The sequence below is a fragment of the Triticum urartu genome, chromosome 6 (genome assembly GCF_003073215.2).
Source record: "Triticum urartu cultivar G1812 chromosome 6, Tu2.1, whole genome shotgun sequence".
NCBI classification, from domain to species: domain Eukaryota; kingdom Viridiplantae; phylum Streptophyta; class Magnoliopsida; order Poales; family Poaceae; genus Triticum; species Triticum urartu.
Window position 1 is genome coordinate 219217328 of NC_053027.1, and position 21455 is coordinate 219238782.

General features: G+C 43.5%; 1 pseudogene; it reads right to left on the minus strand.

Moving 5' to 3' along the window:
• Positions 1-589: 589 nt before the first annotated feature.
• Positions 590-21455, minus strand: part of LOC125516711 — a 39620-nt pseudogene continuing 18754 nt past the window's right edge.

Genomic DNA, 21455 nt, shown 5'->3' on the forward strand with positions numbered 1-21455 from the left:
CATAGAGGTAGTCACAATCATAATCATACAGTCTAGACAATTAGGGTTTAGCCATTATGATCTCATGGTAGATCTACCCTTGTAACCCTTATACTCATCATAGTCAATCAAGCAGGATGTAGGGTATTACCTCCATTAAGAGGGCCCAAACCTGGGTAAACACCGTGTCCCCTGTCTCCTGTTACCATCGATCCTTAGACGCACAGTTCGGGACCCCCTACCCGAGATCTGTCGGTTTTGAAACGGACAAAGATTTCTCTACAAAAAAGATTTGCAACATGTGAAGCATCGTCTATCTTGTTGCAAGGAATGAAATGAGCCATCTTAGAGAATCAGTCCACAACAACAAACACAGAATCTTTGCCATTTCTAGTTCTAGGCAAACCAAGCACAAAATCCATACTAATATCTTCCCATGGGTGATATGGAATAGGAAGTGGCATATAGAGACCATGGGATTGAGCTTTAGACTTAGCTTTGCGACATGTAGAGCACCGGTTGGTGAAACATGAGACGTCACGGAACATCTTGGGCCAAAAATAGTTCTTGGAGAGCATAGCATATATCTTGTCACGTCCAAAGTGTCCCATTAGTCCTCCTCCATGAGATTCTTGCAAAAGTAACAAACAAAGAGAAGACTCAGGGATACATAGTTTGCTAGCTCTCATAAGATAAGCATCTTTGATGTAATATCATTCCCAAGATGTATGCGTTAAACATTTGGCATAAGGAATAGCAAAAGTAGGATCATGCGCATACAAGTCTTTTATGTGCTCAGAACCAATGACATTTAGTTCAAGCTGGGTAACAAGCATGCATATGTGGGATAGAGAATCCGCCACAACATTGTCCTTAACTTTGATGTACTTGATGACATAAGGAAATGACTCAATGAATTCACTCCACTTAGCATGATGCTTGTTCAACTTAGTTCGACCCTTAAGGTACTTAAGAGTTTCATGATCGGTGTGAAGAATGAACTCATGAGGGAGAAGATAATGCTCCCAAACATGCAAGACTCTCACTAAAGCATATAGCTCTTTATCATAGATGGGATAATTGAGTTGCACTCCAGAAAGTTTTTCACTAAAGTAAGCTATGGGGCACCTCCCTTGCATCAACACACCTCCAATGCCATAACCACTAGCATCGCAATGAATCTCAAAAGGTTTATCAAAGTTGGGCAAAGCAAGCAAAGGAGCATGTGTAAGCAAATTCTTAAGCTCATTGAATGCGGCATCTTGAGATGGTCCCCAAACAAAGGGTGCATTCTTCTTGCTCAAAGCATGTAAAGGTAAAGCAATGGTGCTAAAATCCTTCACAAATCTACGGTAGAAACCGGCTAAACCAGGAAAACTTCGCACTTGTTGCAAATTTGTTGGTTGGGGCCAAGTTTTAATAGCATCGATCTTAGATTCATCTACGTGAACACCCTTAGAAGACACAACAAAACCCAAGAAAACAAGCTTATCAACATCAAAAAGGCATTTGTCCATATTAGCATAAAGGCGCTCTTTCCTAAGGGTTTGCAACACGATTCTAAGATGGGTGACATGATCTTTAAGAGATTTGCTAAAAACAAGGATATCATCAAAATAGACCACAACAAATACACCAATATACGGTCGAAGAACAAAATGCATGAGTCGCATGAAAGTACCGGGTGCTTCGGATAAACCCATTGGCATAACAAGCCATTCATATAAGCCAAATTTTCTCTTAAATGTTGTTTTCCATTCATCACCTTCTTGGATGCGTATTTGATAGTAGCCACTTCTAAGATCAATCTTAGAGAGAATTGCGGCCCCGCTAAGTTCATCTAGCATAACATCTAGGCGTGGAATGGGGTAACGATAACACACGGTAATAGCATTGATAGGATGCCAATCGGAACACATGCGATATGTACCATCTTTCTTGGGAACAAGGATTACCAGGACGGCACAAGGGCTCAAGCTTTCACGTACAGGGCCATCATCGATGAGTTGTTGTACTTGCCGTTGGATCACCTTGGTTTCCTCGGGATTGACGCGGTATGGAGCCTTCTTAGGAAGGGGTGCTCCGAGGATGAGGTCGATGCGGTGTTCGATGCCTCGAAGTGGGGGTAGACTCGGAGGTAGCTGGTCGGGGAAAACATCTTGGAATTCCTGCAATAGAGAAGATAACACTAAAGGTAGATTGTGAGAGTTGTTAGTTTTTGGTGCCTCGTCCTTGCACAAAAGCACATAGTGCATGACACTTGATGGGTTCTCACACACTTCTCTCATCTCACTCTTGGTGGCAAATAGGACTAAGTTCTTCTTGTCGCTCATCGTAGAGGCACTCAATTTGGGCTTGTGGCCCTCACTCTCTTTGTGGTGGTTCGCTCTCTCACTATTCTCTCCACGATGAGTGGCTTGCTTGTCGGCGATCACTTGGCTTGGAGACATAGGTCGTAGCACATATTCCTTTCCCTTCATCTTGAAGCTATAGTGATTCTTTCGCCTGTTGTGGATGACACCTCGGTCAAATTGCCATGGCCGTCCAGAGAGGAGGTGGCAAACGGACATCGGAACAACATCACACTCCAAAGTGTCTTCATAAGCTCCTATGTTGAAGGAAACTTGTACCATATGCTCGACTTGGATAGTGCCGGAGTCGCTTAGCCATTTAACTTTGTAGGGATGCAGGTGCTTCATCTTAACCAATTGGAGTTTGGAGGATATTTCTTCACTTGCTAAGTTATGGCAACTCACTCTATCGATGATGACCTTCACGGACCTTCCATTGATGCCGGCCTTGGTGCGAAAGATATGGCATCTTTTGTCATCTTCTTGTTGGTGTTGAAGTGTCAAGACTTTGGAGACAACAAGAACGGGCCTCGAATCTTCGTCACAAAACACTTGAGCATTTCCATCATCGTTCACTTGTCGGTGCATGGCCACTTGCTCAAGGGCTTCCATTTCTCCTTCACTCATGGAGTCATATGTACCATCGTCATTGAATATCATGGTAAGTTTGTTGGTACACTCAAAGGACTTGTGGCCTCGGCCGCCGCATGTAAAGCATTCGAAGGAACTTGTCTTTATGGACTCATTGGTTGGAGTAGATGATGATGAAGCTCTCGGCTTGAAGTTGCTTGTAGTAGGAGGACGACTTGAGGTTGTCGAAGTTTTCTTGTAACTTGACTTGTCACTTGATAGATGTGAAGGTGTCCTGATGTTTCGATGAGATGGTGGCTATCGTTTTCTGTGGGAGTCGACCTTGACGATCCGACTATGAACGTGCGAGATGTCATGCCTTAGCAATCTCTAAACCAACTTCCGAGGGATTATTGACCACGCCAAAGCACGATCAACCTGACCACGAGGGTCTGTTTCCTGCGAGCAAATGAATAACAAGCAAGAAACTGAGATTGCAATCTGGATATTGTGAATATAAGAGGAAAGCTTTATTAATGAAGGTGGGGTTCTGTGACGCCTTTGTCTGGTCGTTGAACACAAACGAAGTACGCGAAGTTGCCGCTATGGCGAACTTTTAACCTAAACAAAACCCAATGTCTAAACGATGCCCTAAGGGTTGTATATATGGAGGAGAGAGGGGGGAATTTCATGGCCCTTGGAGAATGGGTCCGAAACCAACCCTAACTCTTGTTTCCCCACACATACGGACTCTAAAAACAACCTATAATCAAGCATTTCGAAATTACATGGGCTGTAACACCCTCGATGCGAGTATATCTCCCACGTGTCGAGGCACGACTTAGAGGCATAATCGCATTGAAGGCATATGTCGCAAGTTAGGCAATCTTCACAACATCCCATGTAATATATATCATAAAGGGGAGAGAACATAGTTGGCTTACACTCGCCACGTCAATCAAGTACATAAATAACATTACATCAACCAAACACTCATGGCCCGACTACGGCGCCAAAATAAAAGATAACCCAACAAGCGACACGGTCCCGATCACCCCCAACTGGGCACCACTACTGATCATCAGGAAAGGAAACATAGTAACGTTGAGAGTCTTCGTCGAACTCCCACTTGAGCTCGAACGCGTCTGCTGGAGCGGAATCATCAGGGCCTGCATCTGGTGTAATAGTAATCTGTGAGCCACAGGGACTCAGCAATCTCGCACCCTCGCGATCAAGACTATTTAAGCTTATAGGTAAGGCAAGGTAAATATGTGGAGCTGCAGCAAGCGACTAGCATATACGGTGGCTAACTTATTCGCAAAAGAGAGCGAGAAGAGGAGGCAAAGCGCGAGCGAGAAACTAGAGAGCAACCTGTGCAAACATAACTCCAACACCGTGTCCACTTCCCGGACTCCGCCGAGAAGAGGCCATCACGGTAACACACTCAGTTGATTCATTTTAATTAAATTAAGGTTCAAGTTATCTACAACCGGACATTAACAAATTCCCATCTGCCCATAACCGCGGGCACGGCTTTCGAAAGTTCAAATCCCTGCAGGGGAGTCCCAACTTAGCCCATGACAAGCTCACACGGTCAATGAAGGAATATACCTCCTCCCAAGACGTTCCGATCAGACTCGGTATCTCGGTTCTTCAAGACACTTCGACAGGTTAAAACAAATCCAGCAACACCGCTCGAATGTGCCAACAAATCCCGATAGGAGCTGCACATATCTCTTTCTCAGGGCACACTCAGATGAACACTACATACAACTAAAACCAACCCTCAAGTTGCCCAGAGGTGGCGCTGCAAGTGGCTCTATTTGGACCAACACTCAGAGGAGCACTGGCCCGGGGGGGGGGGGGGTTAAAATAAGATGACCCTTGAGTTCTGCAGAACCCAAGGGAAAGAAAAGGCTAGGTGGCAAATGGTAAAACCAAGGTTGGGCATTGCTGGAAAAGCTTTTTAATCAAGGCGAACTATCAAGGGGTTCCCATTATAACCCAACCGCGTAAGGAACGCAAAATCCGGGAACATAACACCGATATGACGGAAACTAGGGCGGCAAGAGTGGAACAAAACACTAGGCGAGAGGCCGAGCCTTCCACCCTTTACCAAGTATATAGATGCATTAAGATAACAAGCAATATAATGATATCCCAACAAGTAAATCAATGTTCCAACAAGGAACGGCCTCCAATCTTCACCTGCAACTAGCAACGCTATAAGAGGGGCTGAGCAAAGCGGTAACATAGCCAATCAACGGTTTGCTAGGACATGGTGGGTTAGAGGTTTGACATGGCAATTTGGGAGGCTTGAAAGCAAGTGGTAGGCATCGTAGCATTGGCAAGCAAAAGAGCGAGCAAACTAGCATAGCAAAGATAGTAGTGATTTCGAGGGTATGATCATCTTGCCTGCACAGTTGTCAGAGTTGACTGGATCCTCAAAGCAAACTCAACGGGCTCCTCGTTAGCGAACTCGTCTCCCGGCTCTACCCAAACAAGACAAACAAGCAACAAGGATACAATCAACCACGTGCAAGGATCAAGCAACGATGAGCAATGATGATATGCTATGCGGGATGCGATGCGGGATGCAAAATGCAAGATATGACAGGAAATGCATGAACCTGGCCTCAACTTGGAATTCCAAGGTGCCACTGGAAAGATGAGATGAAATCGCTTGAAAACGATATAAAGAACACGGAATCGGAGTTACGGTTTGGAAATGGCAAGCGATTCAAATATGACACCGGTCTGCGATTTACAGCAAGTAGCCATCTAAATGCAATGAGATGAACATGCTACAGCACCCAAACATGGCAACAAAATACATGGCAGGGATGCATTCAGATGCTTAACAAAAGTCTAGCACTGAGCTACGGCCAATTCATCCATTAACAGGTTCAAACAAGCATGGCAAAAATGCATATGGTAAACAGATCTCAGACTTAGTGAAATTAACACTTGTCTGGAATTTCAGATCAGGTAGCACTCTTCGGAGCAACAAAACTACATGCTACAGGACCTGAACATGGCAAAGTAAAGCATGGCATGGAGCTACTCAAAGAGCTTAACAAAAGTCCCTTAGTGACCTTGAGCCAAAAGGGATCAGAAAATACAATTGCAAGCATGTGAACATAGCAAAAACATAATCAGTTTTCAGACTTAGTGAAAACTGGAGCATGCTGAAAACAGATATCAAGTAGGCATGTTTACGAGCTCGATGCACTCACTACAGTGCAAGTCATGACAAGATAAGCATACATCTGTCAAGAAGGCACAAAATTCAAGCTAGACATGGCAAGAACAATAGCATAGCATGCACGGATCAACTACAACATCATCGGCAAAATTGCAAACAAGTTGACAATCTTCCCAGATTCACAAAGTAGCAAAAGTAGAGCTCGATTGACTCAAGCTAGGGTGCTCCATAATTGCAAACAAAGACATGGATGGATAGAGCACTACAAGATTAACAAAACATCCTTACTGATCATCCTCAAAAGAGGCACGGATCACTAGGAAACAACATGAACATATGGCACCATGAGATAAACAGCTCAAGGACGAGTGGAATTGCAAGTCCCTGAAAACAGAATTACTAAGTGCACCACTTTGCAAGCTTGCACTATTCACCTCACACAACAAAAAAATACATGGGTTGCACCTCTGGAAAGATGACAAAACCCTTAACAAAACATATGTAGAGCATCAGGGCATATCATGCACACAATAATCATGGCAAAAATGACAAAAAGCTAAATGGAGCAGCAGATCTGACAATTAACTCAAGTAGCCCTCTTCTAACAACATTTAGGACATCAAGATGAGCTCAAATCAAAATGATGCAATGGAATGAAATGAAATGATGTACTCTCTGAGATGAACATTTTGATATGCTATATGCATGAATCGGAGCTACAGATGCAAAGTTACGAGGCCATGAACATGTGCATATGGATCTGGAATTTTGGGACTTGGGAAAAAAATGACCTAGGGTGATGAGGACATCAATACCATTGTTACACCCACAGCCCCTACTGTTACATATACTGGACCAATTACTAGAGCTCGCGCACGCCAATTAAATTACCAGGTACTTTCGTTTCTTGGTAATGATTCTAATGTTCATGAGATTATGATGCTGCCTAAATTGGATACATTTGTTTTGCTTACAAATGAAGGTCCTAGCTTGGAGAAGGATGAACATTGGAGCAAGAACACGAATGGAGTTGATGGCATGCGCAAGGGGATCAGGAACGGAGTTACAAGTGATGATTTCAGGACTTTGAAGCCGCCATAAGGAGTGCATGAAGCCTTGGACGAAATATACAAGATGCCACTTCATAATATTCGTCCATAGGCTATTCTAGGTGCCGCGTCACCTTATTAATGGGCCAGGCCCATGTAATTTCGAAATACTTAAGTATAGGCTATTTTTAGAGTCCGTATGTGTGGGGAAACAAGAGTTAGGGTTGGTTTCGGACCCCACCCTCAAGGGCCACGAAATTCCCCTCTCTTCCTCCATATATACAGCCCTTAGGGCGTCGTTTAGACTGGGGTTTTGTTTAGATTAAAAGTTCGCCATAGCTGCAACTTCGCGTACTTCGTTTGTGTCCAACGACCAGACCAAGACGTCACAGAACCCCACTTGATCAATAAAGCTTTCATCTTATATTCGCAATATCCAGATTGCAATCTCAGTTTCTTGCTTGTTCTTCGTTTGCTCGCAGGAAACAGGCCCTCGTGGTCAGGTTGATCGTGCTCCGGCGTGGTCAATAACCCCTCGGAAGTTGGTTTAGCGATTGCTAAGGCGCGACGTCTCGCACGTTCGTAGTCGGATCGTCAAGGTCGACTCCCACAGAAAACGATAGCCACCATCTCATCGAAACATCGGGACACCTTTGCCTCTATCAAGTGGTATCAGATTTCCAGGTTGCTCGGTGAGATTTTACAGTTTTTCGTAGATTAGATCAAGTCTGTTCTTCATACCTACAGTCCACGAAAAAGCCACAAAAAAAATTAGGGTTAGTTCATCATATCCGAACCAATCTGAGCCTTTGCATAATCTTTTTAGGGTTTTTGCTTTGTTGAATTTGCGGTTGCATCGTCGTGTCAAGTTGCTGGTCTTAGAGTCTAGTCTTTTAGAGTTTCGAGTTCTGGTCATAAGTTGTCACGCCGCCGCCACACCATCATCATCGCCCATCTACCACTTTTGCTTATCCGCCACCGCTCTGAATCCTTATCCATATACCACTCACCAACCCTACCATATACCACCACCGCTGCCATATACCACAACCATATATCCACCACCAATCCGAGTTCTTCTCATATTAGGTTTGTTCTTGAGATCAATCTCAATTCCGATTCGTGTTTCCTTGCCTGCGTAGGTCTCGGAAAAAAAAAAAAAAGAGTCTGGAGACCCCCGGGCAGTTTTTAGGCCAAAATTTTTCGGGCAAATTTTTTTCCCTATCCTATTTTTAGGCTTTTCTGAGTCTTTTGAGCCACGTGCCATCATAGTGATTTTTTGTCGCACTTTTTCGTCGTCGCTGCCCTGATTTCCGAAAAAAAAGTGGAAAAAAAAATTTCGTGCCCAATCCTATCAGTTTGACGAGGGAAGAGTTTTGAGACACTCGCCATTATAGTATTTTTCGCAAAAAAAAAAAGGAGCGCAAAAAAAAAAGAGGAGCGCAAAAAAAAAGCGAAAAAAAAGTTCCAGAGTGTGCTTTTCCCTTATTTACGTGCAGCGCCGTGATTTTGTTAGTGTTCTAGGCTCGCGTCTCTAGCATGGTCTAGCCTAGGACCAGCACAGTACCGTCGTTGAGCGTTTATTCAACTTTGCATCTCTGAATTGATTATTGCTGACCCTTTTTGCTACCATACTATAAGCCTTCCCAGCTCCACATACATCTACGTCGTGCGTTTGACTCTCCCTGGCAATCGCTCTATCCAAGCTTTTGAGAGTTTTTGACTACAACGGTTGCCGATCACCGCCTGCTGCTGGGTAAGAACTGGTAAGAATTTGAGATTTGCTTGACGGATTTATGACACCCGCCACCACCACCACTTGTTAGTAGTCTGTAGGATCATATTCTTGTGTGTTTCTATTGCTGCTAACCATGCCAGGATCACAAGCCGACGAGACTGACTGGGAGAACTTGACGAACAAGGAGCTTCATGATACGTTTCAGCAAATGATGAATGGACAGGTGCAAGATGTGATAAAAAGATTTGAAGAGGCCATGGAGGAGATAGATGGCATGGAGAAGACGTTTGAAACAAAGCTCGATAACAAGTTTGCTGAATTGCTTTCGCGTTTTCCACCACCACCACCGGCTGCTCCTGCCGCACCTCTGCAACAACAGCAACAACACCGACTACCTCCATGTCGGGAAACAGCCCTCCGCCGAGCGAGCCGTGTCCCTCTTCAGTCGGGCCAAACTGCTGGTGCTGCTGTTGATACTTCTGTGGCTCCTACTGCTGATGTGGAGGAGGATGCTTATGTGGGAGATTATGAGGATGAGGTTGATCAAAATCAGAACTACGTGCCACCAACAGCATAGCAACCATCAGGTCGTCCACATGCAAATAATGGCAATGGTAGGGCTCACCCTCAGGTACGAGATCATGACCATCTCCCTAAACTAAAATTGAATATTCCACCATTTGAGGGTAGATATGTTCCTGATATATATCTTACTTGGGAGTTAGAAACTGAACAACGATTTACATGTTTACAATATCCCGAGGAGAGACGTGTTCCTGCTGCTGTTTGTGCATTCACTAGTTTTGCATGTGTTTGGTGGTCTGAGCATTGTAGATTATATCCCATTCCTGCTACTTGGGCTGCTTTGAAAACTGCTATGCGTACTCGTTGGGTTCCACCATATTATCAACGTGAATTACTTCAAAAATTGCAGCGCTTAAGACAGGGAAAAAATTCTGTAGAAGAATATTATCAGGAATTACAAACTGGCATGATTAGATGTGGTATTGTTGAGGAGAATGAAGCTATGCTTGCACGTTTTATGGGTGGATTAAATAGAGAGATTCAGACGATTCTAGAGTATAAGGAGTATACTAATATCACTCGTTTATTCCATCTTGCTTGTAAAGCTGAACGTGAAGTGCAGGATCGACCTTCTTCATGGACACCACGTGCATCATCTACTTCCACACGTTCTGCTTCACCGGCGCCTCCGTCGGCTGCCACCTCCAACCGTGATACAATAAAGCAGGCACAATCACCACTATCTGCCAAGAGCGCACCTTCTGGGCCTGCAAAGAGCTCTTCTTCATCCATGGCATCAACAGGGCAGACACATGATATTATTTGTCGACGTTGCAAGGGTGGAGGTCATTATGCGAGAGAATGCCCATCTAAGCGTGTGATGATTGTTACTGAGGATGGTGGGTATGAGTCCGCTAGTGACTATGATGAGGAGACTTTGGCTCTTATTACACGTGACGAACACGGTAGAGACGATTCTGATCATGAGACGCAATACATGGCTCCTGAAGATGCTGACAGGTATGAATGTTTAGTTGCTCAACGTGTTTTGAGTGTGCAGGTTACACAAGCTGAGCAAAATTAGAGGCATAATTTGTTCCATACAAAGGGAGTTGTGAAGGAACGTTCTGTTCGCGTGATCATAGATGGAGGGAGTTGCAACAACTTGGCTAGCATCGAGATGGTGGAGAAGCTATCTCTTACCACAAGACCACATCCACATCCTTACTACATCCAATGGTTCAACAACAGCGGCAAGGTTAAGGTAACACGTACTGTTCGTGTGCATTTTAGTATCTCTACATATGCTGATTATGTTGATTGTGATGTGGTACCTATGCAAGCATGTTCCTTATTACTTGGTAGACCATGGCAATTTGATAAAAATTCTATTCACCATGGTAGAAACAATCAGTATACTCTTGTTCATAAGGATAAAAATATTACTTTGCTTCCTATGACTCCTGATTCCATTTTGAAAGATGATATTAATAGAGCTAATAAAGCAAAACAGGAGAAAACTAAGAGTGAAAATCAGATTGTGGCAAAAGAATTTGAGCGACAAATGAAACCTAATAATCAACCATCTAGTGTTGCTTCTAAAATTAAATTGAAAAGTGCATGTTTACTTGCCATAAAATCTGATATTGATGAGCTAGATTTTAGCAAATCTGTTTGCTATGCTTTTGTGTGCAAAGAGGCATTATTTTCATTCGAGGACGTGCCTTCCTCTTTTCCCCCTGCTGTCACTAACATTTTGCAGGAGTTCGCCGACGTCTTTCCACAAGACGTGCCACCGGGATTACCACCTATTCGCGGGATTGAGCATCAAATTGACTTAATTCCCGGTGCATCGCTACCCAACCGTGCACCATAACGTACCAATCCAGAGGAGATGAAGGAGATTATGCGTCAAGTACAGGAGCTGCTCGACAAAGGTTACATACGCGAATCTCTTAGTCCTTGTGCTGTTCCTATTATACTAGTGCCTAAAAAGGATGGTACGTCGCGTATGTGTGTTGATTGTAGAGGCATTAATAATATTACTATTCGTTATCATCATCCTATTCCTTGGCTAGATGATATGCTTGATGAATTGAGTGGCTCTACAATATTCTCCAAAGTTGATTTGCGTAGTGGATACCATCAAATTCGTATGAAATTGGGAGATGAATGGAAAACAACATTTAAAACTAAGTTTGGATTGTATGAGTGGTTAGTCATGCCTTTTGGGTTAACTAATGCACCTAGTACTTTCATGAGATTAATGAACGAAGTTTTACGTGCTTTCATTGGGCGATTTGTGGTAGTTTACTTTGATGACATATTGATTTATAACAAATCTTTGGAGGAATATTTGGAACATTTACGCGCTATTTTTATTGCTCTACGTGATGCACGTTTGTTTGGTAACCTTGGAAAGTGCACCTTTTGCACTGACCGAGTATCTTTTCTTGGCTATGTTGTTACTCCACAGGGAATTGAAGTTGATAAAGCCAAGATTGAAGCTATTGAGAGTTGGCCGCAGCCCAAAACAGACAGACAAGTGAGGAGTTTCCTTGGCCTCGCTAGTTTCTATAGGCATTTTGTGAGAGATTTCAGCACCATTGCTGCACCTCTCAACGAGCTTACAAAGAAGGACGTGCCTTTTGTTTGGGGTACCGCACAGGAAGAAGCCTTCACGATATTGAAAGATAAGTTGACACATGCTCCTTTACTCCAACTTCCTGATTTTAATAAGACTTTTGAGCTTGAATGTGATGCTAGTGGAATTGGATTAGGTGTGTCATTACAAGATGGCAAACCTGTTGCATACTTTTCTGAAAAATTGAGTGGGCCTAGTCTGAACTATTCTACTTATGATAAAGAGTTATATGCTCTTGTTCGAACCTTAGAAACATGGCAACATTATTTATGGCCCAAGGAAAACTGAACCGGAGACATGCTAAATGGGTTGAATTCATTGAGACTTTTCCTTATGTCATTAAACACAAGAAGGGTAAAGAAAATGTTATTGCTGATGCATTGTCTCGTCGTTATACTATGCTTTCACAACTTGACTTTAAAATATTTGGTTTGGAGACCATCAAAGACCAATATGTGCTTGATGCTGATTTTAAAGATGTAATGCAGAATTGTAAAGAAGGAGGAACATGGAACAATTTCGTCGTTAATGATGGATTTGTGTTCCGTGCTAACAAGCTATGCATTCCAGCTAGTTCCGTTCATATTTTGTTGTTGCAGGAGGCGCATGGAGGAGGACTAATGGGACACTTTGGCGTGAAGAAGACGGAGGACGTACTTGCTACACATTTCTTTTGGCCAAAGATGAGACAGGATGTTGAGCGTTTTGTTGCTCGCTGCACTACGCGTCAAAAAGCTAAGTCACGACTCAATCCTCATTGTTTATATATGCCTTTGCCTGTACCTAGTGTTCCTTGGGAGGATATATCTATGGACTTTGTTTTAGGTTTACCTTGAACAAAGAAGGGGAGGGATAGCATATTTGTTGTTGTGGATAGGTTCTCGAAAATGACACACTTTATACCATGTCATAAAAGCGATGATGCTGTTAATGTTGCTGATTTGTTCTTTCGTGAAATTATTCGCTTGCATGGTGTGCCTAATTGATGAGGACATGGCGACCTTGGATACGACCAAAAATATTGCATACATGTATATTTGTAAGGTGATTTCTAATGCAAACTATGCAATAATTTATTTGTATCATCCAGGACAAAAATACTTCACAAACTTTTGTGCCATATCTAATTGAAGGTGTATGGGACATTTGTACAATCCACATATGAAGATTATAAGGGAAAAATAGAAGTTTAGATGCTGTTCAAAAAGTCATCTCACGTCACTTTTGGGCCAAGGGAAGATAGAGTCCAAGTCTCTCACGTTTTGGGTTCAGATTCGGACTGCACAGACCTACCTGACTCAAAACGCCAACAACTTTATCATACGGACTCCGAATTGGGTGATTCTTTTTTTGTTGGAAAGTAGATTTCGTGCTCTTTCCAACCCAATAGGATTCACCTTCAAATTCGTCCGGAGCTTTGAGATATCGATGAAACAATCTGACGCTGCAGCAGAATCCGAGTCAAACAACAAGTCCAAAGGTGTTGCACCACCTACACTTGGGCCCATGAGCCTTGTACGAACTAGGGTTAGTTTTAGGCTGCCTTGGGACGTCCTTCCACCTCCTTGGCCGCCACCACTTGCTCCTATATAAGTAGATCCATCTAGTAGCTTTTTCCTGCGGATTTGTTTAGTTAAAAGTTAGCCATTGCAACTTCGTGTACTTCGTTTGTGTCCAACGACCAGACCAAGACCACTTTCGGATCCCCACCTTTATCAATACTTCATCTATATTCTCAATATTCAAATTGCATTATCATATTCTTGCTTGGTCTTCAATTGCGTGCAGGAATAAACCTTCGTGGTCAGGCTGATCGTGCTTCGAGCATCGTCAGTAACCTCGGAAGATTGGTTTAGCGATTGCTAAGGCGCAACGTCTTGCACGTTTGTAGTCGGATCGTCAAAGTCGTCTCCACCAAATTGATAGTTATCATCTCATCGAAACATCGGGACACCTTCGCCTCTATCAAGTGGTATCCGTTTTCAGGTTGCTCGGTGAGAATTTCCAATTTTTCCTAGATTAGATTTATTTTCTTACCTATTATCCAAGAAAAAGCCACAAAAAGTTAGATCTATTCATCCTTTGTCCAAACCAGTCTGAGCCTTTGCAATTTTCTTTTCATTGCTTGCATAGTTGAATTATCGGTTGCATTGTCTTGTCGAGTTGCTGGTCTTAGTGTCTAATTCGTTTAGAGTTTGAGTTCTGTTCACATTAGTCACGCCGCCGCTGCATTGTTATCCCTTTCGCTGTCCACCACCCATCTATCAATTTCCTCCACGTGCTACCCACCGTTCATTGTCATAATCATAGTTGAGATCATTCCCATCTTCGCTTGATCCAATCTACATCTTATCTAGTTTGTTTTGGAAAGAGGGAGAAAAAAAAAGACAGAGAAAAAAATGAGAGAAAAAAGTAAAAAAAAATGAGAGAAAAAAAAGAAAGAAATCAAAAAAAAGTGTGAGGAAAAAAAGAGATGAGAAAAAAAATTCGGATCTATCTAGACTCAATCTCGTAGTTGAATTCGGATTGGAATCTGTTTTGTGCACTGTTTAGTAAAACAGGCATAACTTCCTCATACGAAGTCCGTTTTGGCTCCGCGAGTATTCAAATGAAAGCTAGCGACGAGCCGCATCTAAATAGTTGTAGAAGAAAGTTCAATATTTGGCCCCTCAAAATCGGCTTCTAAATAGGTCTTTTTGCCCTTCAAAGTTCACGAACATAGCTTATTGCAGTTTTTCAGGTCAGTTTTAGATTTTTTACTCCTCATATCAACTCGGAATTGACTTTTTCCTTTTGCGTTTGAAAGCTTGAGTCAATACCATTCTTGAAAAAAATTAATCAAAAAATTGGCACAAACTTTTCCAGAGCAAAGTTGGAGAGAAAGTTGTTGATATATCCTGCTTGGCTGTTGTTTCACATCATTATCTTTACGGCTATTGTGATCTTCACTTATATTTTGCTGTCCAAAGCTACTTCATACCCTTTATTGATGCTAGTTGTGCTACAGCGTGACCTCATTAGTGTTCTAGGCTTGCATCTCTAGTCCTGTCTAGCCTAGGACCAGCACAGTACTGTCGTTGAGCGTTTATTCAACATTGCATCTCTGAATTGATTATTGCTAATCTTTTGCTACCATATATAGCCAACCCAGCTCCACATATTTTCTACACCGTGTATACGTACGTTCCCCTGGCAATCGCTTTACACAATCTTCGGAGTTATTTGACACCGCTGGTTGCCTGTCACCACCTGCCGCATGGTAAGAACTTGTAAGATATTAATATTTGCTTTACTGTGAGCACTTTACAACCACATCCTAGTAGTTCATAGGAACATTATTCTTGAATTTTGTTTCTTGTTTCTACTAATCATGACAGGTTCCGGAGATAGAAGTTCTTGGACGACGGGCACATCTTCACCATCACGAGAGTTGGGACAACACACACAAGCACATGGTCAGGTTATCTTTTTACCGTCATTTGAGGGTAGATTTAATCCTGCTATTTATCTAGCTTGGGAGCTTGAAGTAGAACATGTTTTTAGTCACTATGACTTTTCTGAACTTGAGCAAGTGCGATCTGCCACTAGAGAATTTACTGGTTTTGCTTCTATTTGGTGGAGTGTGCATTGTAAGAAAAACATTGATAACCAACCCACAACTTGGAAAGATTTCAAATATGTAATGAGATAACAATTTTTCCCTCCTTACTATCGTCGTGAATTGCTTCGCAAATTTGAACAATTTAAACAAGGCAACAACACTGTTCATGCTTACTACCAAGAGTTCAAATCTTATATGCATCATTGTGACATAGAAGAATCTGAGGATGATACAATGAATAGATTTTTTGGTGGTTTGAACCATGATATTCAGGCAAGATTTCAGTATATTCCTCGTTGCATTACTGGTATGTATGTTCGTGCTTGTACCTTTGAGAGACAGATACAGGAGGATGCATTGGGTGACAACAACAACAACAACTATTCCAGCTCATGCTCACCACCGCCGGTTGGTTCCTCCACCGTTGCACCTACTAGAGCAGCCCCACCTCGGATTGTGAGCGCGATATCATCTCAATAGTATGGTACATTGTCAACATCCGTACCTACATCAGCTACGTCTTTGCGACAAGGTAACAATAAAGGTATTGCGGATATAACTTCACAATAGAATGATGCATGCCTAGTTAACTTGAATGAATCATGTGTTGAGTTACCTCTTGATTTAAGCACACCACCTATTTTAGAGAATCTTGTTACTGTCATGAATGCGTCATGTGATCAAACAACTGAAATACCAACAATTTTGAGTGCACCCATTGAATTAATTGTTGATGCAAAAGAACCAATGTTTAATCATTTTGATATGACCTCTAATCTTGGTGATGATTCTGTGTCAAATGACTTATTGCATGTTTGCTTATTTAAGCATGTTGTAGGATGTAAATTTGATGCAACTAAGGTTTATTCACCAATGTTGGGATGGCTTAATGATGAACATTGTCAATCCTTTGATATGAATGAGAGCTTCACTTATATGTGCAAACTGAGTTGCAATATTTTCATGCCTTCTACTTCTTGTGATAATATTTTGGCTTCAGATTTTATGAACAATGAAAATTACTCATGTATACATGTGTCATTTGTGCAAAAACCAAGGGAAGTAAAAATGGATGACATATACATATACAACATGTACACCTTGTCTCTTTTGTTAGCCACATTTCAGATTAAGCAACGCTGAGGACGGCTTTGTTTTCAAGAAGGGGAGGATGATGAGGACATGACTACCTTGGATACGACCAAAAATATTGCATACATGTATATTTGTGAGGTGATTTCTAATGCAAACTATGCAATAATTTATTTATATCATCTAGGACAAAAATAGTTCACAAACTATTGTGCCATTTCTAATTGCAGGTGTATGGGACATTTGTACAATCCACATATGAAGATAAGGGAAAAAGTGAAGTTTAGATGCTGTTCAAAAAGTCCTCTCATGTCACTTTTGGGCCAAGAGAAGATAGAGTCCAAGTGTCTCACGTTTTGAATTCAGATTCGGACTGCACAGACACACCTGACTCAAAACGCCAACAACTTTTTCATACGGACTCCGAATTGGGTGATTCTTTTTTTGTTGGAAAGTAGATTTCGTGCTCTTTCCAATCCAATAGGATTCACCTTCAAATTCGTCCGGAGCATTGAGATATCGACGAAACAATCTGACGCTGCAGCAGAATCCGAGTCAAACAACAAGTCCAAAGGTGTTGCACCACCTCCACTTGGGCCCATGACCCTTGTACGACCTAGGGTTAGTTTTAGGCTGCCTTGGGACGTCCTTCCACCTCCTTGGCCGCCACCCCTTGTGATGTAGCATAGAACCCTAGCCGGCTGATCTTTCACGAAAGGAGCGGATCCCGCGAAGAACACGAGGAACACGAGGGGAAAACAAGGGAAATCACAAGGGGAAACACGAGAGAATCACTCAACCAACAAGAAATAGTCACACATGTGCTAGATCCTTGAGTACATAAAGTAAGATACACGATCCACAATCAACTAGGAATGATACACGGTAACCGGTCTTCTCCGTGAGGAGGTCTTGAAGTTCTTCTCCAAAAGGAGGTCTTGAATCCAAAGGGATCTTCTCCGAAGAGGCCGCGGTCTCTCTCATGGAGTAGATCCGATGTGGATGAGCAATGCTCTATCTCTAAAATGAGCTAAACCAATGCTAACCCTAAAAAGTTGTACGGGGTGGAGTATAAATAGTCTAGGGGGAGAAGGGATACACGGGCCTCGGCCCTTCACTGTGCGCAGACAGGGGAGGCCGGACGTCCGGGCTGGTCAGGCCGGATGTCCGAGCTTTCAGGCGTCGCCGGATGTCCGGGCTGGGGGGGATGTCCGGGTTGGAGCAGTGGCATTTGTTGCTCTCGGGTTCGGAGGGGCCGGATTTCCGGCCAGTGGCCGGATGTCCGGGGGCTTGGGAGAGGCCGGATGTCCGGGCTGTCGGGGCCGGATGTCCGGGGCCTGTAGCTTCTGGCGGCTGTGTTGCTGAAGTGGATGACGCTCCAGGGGCCGGCTGTCCGGGGCCTTGGCCGAATGTCCGGGGCCTGGGAGATGCCCTTGGCCTTTCATTGGTTCTCCTCATCCATGGACTAGGGGACTTGTACATCTTCATGCGCGTCTTTGAGAGGGCCCTCTTGGTGCCTAATCATGCACAACACCTCGGACTTAGGTAGTAGCCATGTCTCATGCATAGGAAGTGGGAGTTCAGAGAGGAGTGAGTTCACCTTATCTTCGATAGCGTTGGCTCGGGCTCGTGTCATTGGTCCAAGTGGTGTCGTTGGAGGTGTAGGTGCGTCCATGGGAATGACCTTGGGATGCTCCGCATCATCTCCCCTCCCTTGGGGAAGATCCATCCTCGGATAGAAATCCTCATCATCATGGTAGGGCGAGAGATCTTTGATGTTGAAGATGTCGCTCACGGAGTACTTGTCACGAGGGATGTCGATCTTATATGCGTTGTTGTTGTAGCATGCAAGCACCTTGAATGGTCCGTCCGTGCATGGTCGAAGTTTGGACTTGCGTTCTTGGGGACAGCGGTCCTTGCGAAGGTGTAGCCACACGAGGTCTGATGAGGACATCAATACCATTGTTACACCCACAGCCCCTACTGTTACATATACTGGACCAATTACTAGAGCTCGCGCACGCCAATTAAATTACCAGGTACTTTCGTTTCTTGGTAATGATTCTAATGTTCATGAGATTATGATGCTGCCTAAATTGGATACATTTGTTTTGCTTACAAATGAAGGTCCTAGCTTGGAGAAGGATGAACATTGGAGCAAGAATACGAATGGAGTTGATGGTATGCGCAAGGGGATCAAGAACGGAGTTACAAGTGATGATTTCAGGACTTTGAAGCCGCCATAAGGAGTGCATGAAGCCTTGGACGAAATATACAAGATGCCACTTCATAATATTCGTCCATAGGCTATTCTAGGTGCTGCGTCACCTTATTAATGGGCCAGGCCCATGTAATTTCGAAATACTTAAGTATAGGCTATTTTTAGAGTCCGTATGTGTGGGGAAACAAGAGTTAGGGTTGGTTTCGGACCCCACCCTCAAGGGCCACGAAATTCCCCTCTCTTCCTCCATATATACAGCCCTTAGGGCGTCGTTTAGACTTGGGTTTTGTTTAGATTAAAAGTTCGCCCATAGCTGCAACTTCGCGTACTTCGTTTGTGTCCAACGACCAGACCAAGACGTCACAGAACCCCACCTTGATCAATAAAGCTTTCATCTTATATTCGCAATATCCAGATTGCAATCTCAGTTTCTTGCTTGTTCTTCGTTTGCTCGCAGGAAACAGACCCTCGTGGTCAGGTTGATCGTGCTCCGGCGTGGTCAATAACCCCTCGGAAGTTGGTTTAGCGATTGCTAAGGCGCGACGTCTCGCACGTTCGTAGTCGGATCGTCAAGGTCGACTCCCACAGAAAACGATAGCCACCATCTCATCGAAACATCGGGACACCTTTGCCTCTATCAAGTGGTATCAGATTTCCAGGTTGCTCGGTGAGATTTTACAGTTTTTCGTAGATTAGATCGAGTCTGTTCTTCATACCTACAGTCCACGAAAAAGCCACAAAATTAGGGTTAGTTCATCATATCCGAACCAATCTGAGCCTTTGCATAATCTTTTTAGGGTTTTTGCTTTGTTGAATTTGCGGTTGCATCGTCGTGTCAAGTTGCTGGTCTTAGAGTCTAGTCTTTTAGAGTTTCGAGTTCTGGTCATAAGTTGTCACGCCGCCGCCGCACCATCATCATCGCCCATCTACCACTCTATCCGCCACCTCTGATCCATATATCCACCACCGCTACCATATACCACCACCGCTGCCATATACCACAACCATATATCCACCACCAATCCGAGTTCTTCTCATATTAGGTTTGTTCTTGAGATCAATCTCAATTCCGATTCGTGTTTCCTTGCCTGCGTAGGTCTCGGGAAAAAAAAAAGAGTCTGGAGACCCCCGGGCAGTTTTTAGGCCAAAATTTTCTCGGCAAAATTTTTTTTCCCTATCCTATTTTTAGGCTTTTCTGAGTCTTTTGAGCCACGTGCCATCATAGTGATTTTTTGTCGCACTTTTTTCGTCGTCGCTGCCCTGATTTCCGAAAAAAAAAGTGGAAAAATTTTCGTGCCCATCCTATCAGTTTGACGAGGGAAGAGTTTTGAGACACTCGCCATTATAGTAATTTTCGCAAAAAAGAGGAGCGCAAAAAAAAAGAGGAGCGCAAAAAAAAGCGAAAAAAAAAGTTCCAGAGTGTGCTTTTCCCTTATTTACGTGCAGCGCCGTGATTTTGTTAGTGTTCTAGGCTCGCGTCTCTAGCACGGTCTAGCCTAGGACCAGCACAGTACCGTCGTTGAGCGTTTATTCAACTTTGCATCTCTGAATTGATTATTGCTGACCCTTTTTGCTACCATACTATAAGCCTTCCCAGCTCCACATACCTCTACGTCGTGCGTTTGACTCTCCCTGGCAATCGCTCTATCCAAGCTTTTGAGAGTTTTGACTACAACGGTTGCCGATCACCGCCTGCTGCTGGGTAAGAACTGGTAAGAATTTGAGATTTGCTTGACGGATTTGTGACACCCGCCACCACCACCTCTTGTTAGTATTCTGTAGGATCATATTCTTGTGTGTTTTCTATTGTTGCTAACCATGGCAGGATCACAAGCCGACGAGACTGACTGGGAGAACATGACGAATCAGGAGTTGCATGATAAATTTCAGCAAATGATGAATGGACAGGTGCAGGATGTGCTAAACAGATTTGAAGAGGCCATGGAGAAGATAGATGACATGGAGAAGATTCGAAACAAAGCTCGATAACAGGTTTAATGAATTGCTCGCGCGTCTTCCACCACCACCACCGGCTGCACCTAACGCACCTCTACAACAACAACAACGACGACTACCTACACATCGTGAAACAGCCCTCCGCCGAGCGAGCCGTCTCCCTCTTGCACCTGGCCAAACTGTTGGTGCTGCTGTTGCTACTTCTGTGGCTCCTGCTGCTGATGCGGAGGAGGATGATTTTGCTGGCGATTACGAGGATGAGGTTGATCAAAATCAGAACTACGTGCCACCACCAGCACAGCAACCATCAGGTCGTCCACATGCAAATAATGGCAATGGTAGGGCTCACCCTCAGGTACGAGATCATGACCATCTCCCTAAACTAAAATTGAATATTCCACCATTTGAGGGTAGATATGTTCCTGATATATATCTTACTTGGGAGTTAGAAACTGAACAACGATTTACATGTTTACAATATCCCGAGGAGAGACGTGTTCCTGCTGCTGTTTGTGCTTTCACTT